Below are 9,162 nucleotides of genomic sequence, written 5' to 3'. Positions count from 1 at the left end.
TATATATATATATATATATATATATATATATATATATTTTGATAACAACTTAATAATTCTAACTATTAATTTGCATTTTCAAATTCTTAATTGATTAAAGTGTTGTTTATTAATTCAAATTTTTTTATACACTTACATTTATATTTATATACATATTTATTTACAAACAATTGTTCGTGAATCGTCGGGCATAGTCAAAGGTCAAATAATTACATGAACACAGTTCAAAGTTTTTGAGACTTCAATATTACAGACTTTGCTTATCGTGTCGAAGTAATATAAAGATTTAGTTTAAATTTGGTCAGAAATTCTCGGGTCATCACAGTACCTACCCGTTAAAGAAATTTCGTCCCGAAATTTGAGTGAGGTCGTCATGGCTAACATTAAATATATTTTCCTGACGAATAAGAGCTGATAAATAGAGTTTTATCATTATTGAATAATACAGATAAAATAATTCGATTATTCGAAGGGCACGAATGAAGTTATCACAAAAGAGTGAGATGGATAAATGAAGTTTCGTTTTAACTTTTGACGTTGTCTTGGTTGAATTCCAGAATTCAAGGGATTTAAAGAAAATTTTTAAGATCTATAAGATCTGATTCTTCGGGATTTATGGAAATTAAGATCTCTTTAATTAAATACGGTGATCTGCCCCGATTACTACGTTTGATATTTCCTTTTTAAATTTACCTTTTCCGTTTCATTTATTTTCACCACTTCTATACTCAATTCCCAAATTCAAAGGATTTATGAAAATGCTTAACCATGTTCTGATCCTTGTTCTTATTCTAACTATCGCAATGATCGTTCTTCTTTTCCAACTCCCACCTGAAGAATCTGTTTATTTCTATTATGCTCTAGGGATTATTATATTTATAATCCTCCCGTGTCTTTATATTGCTATAAACATTGATATACACGGTTTGTAATTTATGCGTTGTTATTGGGCTTTATATCTCTCCTTATATTTCAATGTCTCTCTTTCTATTTCCTATAATCATTGTCATCCACAGTTAATACTCCCTCCTATTTGCTGCAATTTATACTCCAATTTCTATTTCAGAGCTTTGTCCCTTCGTTTCTTCTTCTGGCGATTTGGCATCTCTTATAATGGTCCAGAATTCACAGATATAAGTTTCAGAATGAACATTATTAATGTTCTAAATAAGAAGGAACGTAATAGCATGATTTGATTTTTAAAATTGCCAGATTCACTGAGAATAGAACTTATCAAGAATATACTTTCTTGATATGTTCAGAAGTTAAGTAGAATGACAGAGTTATGTAACATGGTGCATGATGACGTTATGATCTGTGAATCATCACGTCCCATTAGAAACTCAGCATGACTTACTGTAATATAATCACGTTGATCAAGTGTCATTATATTATACTAACTCATGCATCAATTCCCAACATTACTTCAATAACATTCATATTTTAAGCTCGAAAATTTACAGAAAATAGAAACTAATAGTTTCTATATGATGTAATACTGATAGCACGAAGAGATTAATGATTTCAGATAAGAATAGTTATAAAAATATCTCCAGAAATATGGAGGATATTTATAATGAAAGATACGATGATATCCTGGAATTTCTAATATCGATGGATGATGAAGAAGATTTATCCGTAACGGTTAAGATTCGGAAGCAAGGTATTCGCTAAAAATTTCATCAGAAACAGAATCATTTGGATTCTTTGAAGTCAAACTTATTCTTTGCGATTTGTCCACGGCGTTCTTCATAGTTTCGCATAATCTGCTTTTCGGTACTAAATTTTCTATTGAATGTTTCCAATATAATGATACACAGGAAGCACGAAGAGATATATAATTTCGGACGAGAATATTTATGAAAATATCCTCAGAAATATCGAAGATATTGATGATGATATTTTGGAATTTCTAAGTTCGATGGTTGATGGAGAAAGATTTTTCGCAAGATTTTAACATGACTTCGGAGCAAGATATTCTCTAAAGATTTCATCGGATCCAGAATTTCCTGGATTCTTTGAATATAGGGTTTGGTCCTTGTATTTGTCATTGATCTCCTTCATAGTTAGCTCAATCCGTTTTTCAGTTCCAACTTTTCTGAGTTTTTCCAGCATACTATTCTTTATCATCAAGCTTTCGATGATTATGGTCGTTTTACGGTTATCTACAGTTTCTGCTGCTTCATTCAGCTTTTTTTTTTTTTTTTTCAACATTCAGAGTATTGATTTGTGACTGAGTGCTTTTCAGAATTTCAGAATGAGAGATCATAATTCTAAGAGATAAATGTCATATATATATATAACTGTTGATGTAGATATGCTGTGAGTTTTCAAAGTACTGATTGCTGATTCCCAGTAATTGTTATGGCAGTTCTCGTTACAAGATACGGATGAGTATATGATAGGGTTTCAATGAAGAAATATAATGATTTATCGGAGAGATTTAAACCAGGAAGCAACGAGGTTGTTGGTACGTCTGCTAGCAATATGGTAAAATATGGAAGGTTCCCCGGTAACAATAAAAGAACATACATAATAATCAAGGTGATAATAAGGTTGTTTCGAATGAAAAGTCGAAGTTGATTTGCTGAAGCTGTGACAAAATTGGCTACTTTGAAAAGAGATCGCAAAGTTATTTTTGCTAATAAATGCCAAAGGATCTGACGCGGCTACGTGTTAAACTTTTACTCAGTTGCCGAGAGTTTCCAGGTGCATAACTAAATGCATAAATCTTTCCCTCCGTAGATGAAGTGCGGTTGGTTCATCCTCTTGATTGAGGTGTTTTCAAGAATCATGAAAGTTTGAACGCAGATTGGAATCGTCAAAATACAAATGAGTTTTAAGTTGAAATCAAGTGGCAAACTTGAAGAGATGTTTAGTTTCATATGTTATTTTCAATATTTTAATTCATTTTAATTGTCCAATGTCATTAGTCCACAGTTCATAATCCACAATTTGTAGTACAACAATTCATATATAGTTTAATATATAATATTCGAATTAATTAATATGTATCGTGACCCGTGTACATGTCTCAGACTCGATCACAACTCAAACTATATATATTATTGTAGAATAACCTCAACCCTGTATAGCTAACTCCTGTATTACTGCATATAGAGTGTCCATGGTTATTCCAAATAATATATATAGATGGGTCGATATGATATGTCAAAACTTTGTATATGTGTCCCGATATTTAAAGTGCGTAAAATAAATAACAGAAATTAAATGACGATAAATAAAGTTACGATAATTAAATTGCGATAAATAAAATATAATCAGTTAGCTAGGAACAGTTAGCTAGGAACAGTTAGCGTGGATTCTTAACAAAATTCCTCATAGTTAATTTGTTTGTTTCTAACAAATTTTATTTTGTCAAATGTTTTCTTCGTTATGCCACTTATTGGATTCTGATAAATCAAAATCCAAATATGAAATTGGATGAATATGGTTATTCTGTGGTGAACGGATTTGTATATCGGTGGATGTAAGTAGGATAGTATATGACTGTTGAAACAGATTCGAAGAACGTACAATGTAACTTATTAATGTGAAATTTAAATATCCCTCGGGTATTACCTACCCGTTAAAATATTTTCACCATTAACAGTTTGTACAAGAGAATTTTTAATTACAATCTTTATGAAAACATATATACATATATATTTTCTTCAGATGTATTCAGGGATTTAATGAGTTAATATGATATTAAACTCATTTGTTTTTCGGTTGGAAATATAATAAATAATCTCTAAAACTTTAGAGATTACATATTCGCCATGTCGAACGAAGATAAATGAGGTAGAACGATACGTAGAACGAAGATCATATTCAAAGTACAGATGATGATATTGAAGCATGGATTGTTGATGGTACTGGTGCTGTTATTGATGGTACTGTTGGTGCCGGTGTTGTTGCTGAAGCTGGTACATTTTGCACCATATTCTCTGAATTGATTATTCGAGCGCGAAGTTCGTTGACTTATTACTCCAGGATGATTGTCGGTCGGAACGAGCGGATGAATAAGGTTCAGAATTGTGGATAGAATATAATCTTGTCGAGTTACCCTGGCAATGAGACTGAAAACGGTGTCTTGAATAGGTTCGCCGGTAAACGCTTCAGGTTCATTGTCAAGAGGTGAATTCGGTTGGTGGAAGGGATTGCCTTCTACACGTTTCCATTAATTAAGTCGACTACGAACCCATCAGATGAATTGATAATGGCTGATTGGTTGATTCATGCCTGTGACGCTGTTTTCGGAGCTTAGGTGAACATCTATGTCGGAATAGCTGTCGGAATAACTATCGGAATAGCTATCGGAATCTGAGGGACTCGAACTGGTTGCAGGATTCATCTCGTACGATCAGATGAAGGATTTTCGATAAGAAATAGATTATAGGATGTAGATTAGTACCCTGCAATACATAATTTATATATGCATATATAATACTAAAATTCCATAAGTTACGGAGGAATCTATGGAAGTTGTTAGGCAAAGTTACAGTAACATATACGCTAAGATATGAAGTAGCAGATACACTAGGATATGAATTTTTGTCTATACACTATTCATGCAGTCAATGCAGTAAAACGTGTCTAGACTAAGAATGATAAGCAAGTGATTCTCTAAGAATGATAAGCAGGTAATTTTTGACATGAAATGATAAGCAAAACTTTTGACATGCAGACACGGTCGAAGTCCAGACTCACTAATGCATCCTAATGACTTATCAGTTAGACACACTAATGCAGACATGGTTCGCTAAGACCACCGCTCTGATACCAACTGAAAGGACCCGTCCTAATCCAGCCGGACGAAGTCCATATCGATTATAAACGATTCACAACAGTTGATTACATCGCGAGGTACTTGACCTCTATATGATACATTTTACAAACATTGCATTCGTTTTTGGAAAAGACAATCTTTCATTTCATCGAAAGTTAAGGACATGCATACCATTTTATAATATATCTAACTATAATTGACTAAATACTAATCTTGATGAACTCAATGACTCGAATGCAACGTCTTTTGAAATATGTCATGAATGACTCCAAGTAATATCTTGAAAATGAGTAAATGCACAGCGGAAGATTTCTTTCGTACCTGAGAATAAACATGCTTTCAAGTGTCAACCAAAAGGTTGGTGAGTTCATTAGTTTATCATCAAATAATCATTTCATAATTTTAATAGATCACAAGATTTCATATTTCCATTTCTCATAAACATACGTCCCATGCATAGAGACAAAAATTATCATTCATATGGATTGAACACCTGGTAATCGACATTCACAATATACATATAAGAATATCCCCATCATTCCGGGATCCTCCTTCGGACATGATATAAATTTCGAAGTACTAAAGCATCCGGTACTTTGGATGGGGCTTGTTGGGCCCGATAGATCTATCTTTAGAGTTCGCGTCAATTAGGGTGTCTGTTCCCTAATTCTTAGATTACCAGACTTAATAAAAGGGGCATATTCGATTTCGATAATTCAACCATATAATGTAGTTTCAATTACTTGTGTCTATTTCGTAAAACAGTTATAAAAGCAGCGCATGTATTCTCAGCCCAAAAATATAAAGGGTAAAAAGGCAAATGAAACTCACCTAATGTATTTTGTAGTAAAAATACATATGACTATACAGAACAATGCAGGGTTGGCTTCGGATTCACGAACCTATATCATGTGTATATTTATTAATATACATAATGGTAATCGAACAAATATAATTATAAGTTTATTAGTTATATACTTTTTATATTAGTTATATATATATATATATATATATATATATTTATTTTGTTATAATAATTATTAATTTTCGTTATGTTATATGTACTAAATATATATATTTAATTTGTTTGTTAAAAGTAGTAAAATAATGTTAGTAATGGTATAAATGATAATAATGATAATACGTAGTATTACTAATGAAGATAATAATGTTAATAATTCTATTAATTGTAATAATAATAATGATATTAATAATAATAATGATTTTAACTTTATTACTAATAATAATTTGAATTTATATTTATAATAGTAATTATAACAATTAACATAACAATAATAATAATAATAATAATAATAATAATAATAATAATAATAATAATAATAATAATAATAATAATAATAATAATAATAATAATAATAATAATCATCATCATCATTAAAATTTGAGAATTACCTCCAATATTAGGAATAAAAAGAAATGGCTTAGTTGAGTCTCGAACCCCCGACTACTCGCACACCCGACAACACCCATATCCAATAGTCCAAGTCGGTGTTACTAAATAAGTTTGTAACCCATTTGTATATATCTCTTCCTATCTGTCTCGGCCCAACCGAATATCATGATAACTCTCGGCCCATCAGTAGGCTCTCAAGCCCAAGAAGCTAAATCCATTTAGTGAATTCAATAGGCCCAAGTTCAATTTAATGAGTCTTAATAGAATTTACCAAATAGCAGTAAACAAAAAAAAAATTAAGTGGCGGTATATGTAGGATTCGGTTTTTATCATCAATATATCATCTAATTATCATCATTAATCATTCTTCATCTTCAATAACAACTCATCATCGACTCATTCATCATTATCATTTTATTTTATCAATCTTTACTTATATCGTTCATTACCATCATCCTCTTTTCTACTTTACGCTAATCTCTTCCTAATCACGTCCCACTTGGCCTCAACATTATCGAACATACAAAAAAAATTGCGTAGGAATGATGCTTAATTATGGGGCTAGTTACTTTCCACTTGCTTTTGTCCCCTGCATCTTCCTTTATTGAATAAGTAAACCCTTTGTAACCCACTAGTCAATTATAATAGTATGTGGGGTATTGTTGCTTTAAAGGTTATCGATCAAAACAAAGAACACATAATGCTGCTACTTTATTCGCATGCATTTAATTTACGAGAATTCGATATTGAGTGTTTCTTTGATGATTGTTTTGAGTTGACTTTTGTATTGTTAAATAACAAAGATATAGAATGGTAAAGGGAAACAGAAGCAGACTGCAATTGACTGTTTTACCTCGAATATCGACGTAGTTCGTGGGTTTCAATAGAGGAGGAAAACAATGATCGATAAGGCTTTTTATGGTTGTTCATGGCAGTCGTAGCTGCAGTAACGAAGGTGATTTACAGCTGTGGTTTGTCATCTGGAACAGAAGTGTAACAACTGTAATTGCAGCGTACTAGTTTCATATTGGTGATTGTACATGGAGGAAGCTCGATGGTAGTTTGTCTAGCTATTTTTCCTTTTAAACTGAAACAGAAACCTCGATGGTAATACTAGTAAAAGTATTGGTGATGACAGGGATTCTAAAGGTGGTGAGAGTCTCACGATGGTGGGTTATTTGAGAGTGAAGATGGAGGTTTTTATGTTGGTTCAAGGTGGTTTGTTTCTTCATGACAGAAAATAGATACACATTTTGTTTAGATGACGTGATTGACGGTTATGGTGGTGAAGGTGGTTTTGGGTATTCAATGGTGGCGTTTGGTGTAGATGTGTGAAGATGACAGAGAGTTGAATGAATCGTTTCTTATCAACACAAGCTTAATCGAATCAAAATATAAATTGTAACTCTCGACAAGAAAATACCATCCAGGAAGAAGAGTACAAAAAAATTTAAAAGGAGAATAAGACTCGTAACAGAATCAGATACAATTAAACTTGGAAATTGGCTTGTAGTAATTTGTGGGTCCTAACTGTGAAATAAAATCGACAGCCATATCAATTAGTTAGACAGCTTGATTAGGAAGATCATGACATCAAAAAGAATACGTGAATATATGAATTTATATATACTTGTTTATATTCTTGATGATATATGTAGTTCATAAATTTATTATTGTTAATGTTATAAATATTAGTACTAATAATAAAGCTAATAATAATGCTATTGAAATACTAATAATAATACTAATTAGATGCTAAAAAAATCTAACTATAATTTTACTATAACAACTATAATTTAATTGTAATTAAACTTATTATATTAAATATTGTTATTACATATTATTGATTATATAGTATATATATTTACACTAAATATTTAATACACAAGCATGGATTTTATATATATATATATATATATATATATATATATATATATATATATATATATATATATATATATATATATATTTTGATAACAACTTAATAATTCTAACTATTAATTTGCATTTTCAAATTCTTAATTGATTAAAGTGTAGTTTATTAATTCAAATTATTTTATACACTTACATTTATATTTATATACATATTTATTTACAAACAATTGTTCGTGAATCGTCGGGCATAGTCAAAGGTCAAATAATTACATGAACACAGTTCAAAGTTTTTGAGACTTCAATATTACAGACTTTGCTTATCGTGTCGAAGTAATATAAAGATTTAGTTTAAATTTGGTCGGAAATTCTCGGGTCATCACATTCATCGAGGTGAATGATTAAATGGAAAATGAAAGAAAAGAAAATAATATCATTCATTAAAAGAAAATAACTAGAGTATTACAGAAACTTAATGAAATCTTCCAAATTATAGAAGTACTAAACGGTAACATAAAGAATACTATGAAAATTTTAATGTCTCTAGTGGTTTCCAAAAACTCTTCATTGTGCCTCTTCATTCTTCTTCTTATCTAAACATTGATTTTTGAAATGTCCTACTCTTCCGCAGTTATAGCAAGTAAGAACGGTTGCATTTGCCTTTGTGGCTGGAGTTTTGGCTGATGGAGTAACAACTCCACAAGTCCTGGCTACGTGACCCACCTTCTCGCATTTGGTGCACTTGGCCTTACACCATCCTTTATGATGTTTCTCACATCTCTTGCAATAGGGACGTTTTCCCTTATACAACTTGTTGAATTTGCTTTTAGAATTTTCTTGCTCCATTCCTTCTCTCTTTCTTTTTGCACCTTCTTTCTCCTTATATTTGTCGATGAAATAGCTTGCCATGCAGGCAGCTTCTTGTATGGTACTCGGGTTCTCCAAGATAACATCTCCTCGGACTTCATTAGGAAATCCATTGATGTAGCATTGGATTCCTAGATACTCGGGAGTAGCCATGAGAGCAAATTCTTGAAACCGGTTGGTGTAGCTTATAAGATCAGCATTCACCATTTCTATATTA

The sequence above is a fragment of the Rutidosis leptorrhynchoides genome, chromosome 5 (genome assembly GCF_046630445.1).
Source record: "Rutidosis leptorrhynchoides isolate AG116_Rl617_1_P2 chromosome 5, CSIRO_AGI_Rlap_v1, whole genome shotgun sequence".
NCBI lineage: Eukaryota > Viridiplantae > Streptophyta > Magnoliopsida > Asterales > Asteraceae > Rutidosis > Rutidosis leptorrhynchoides.
Note: the sequence above shows the minus strand (reverse complement) of the source record.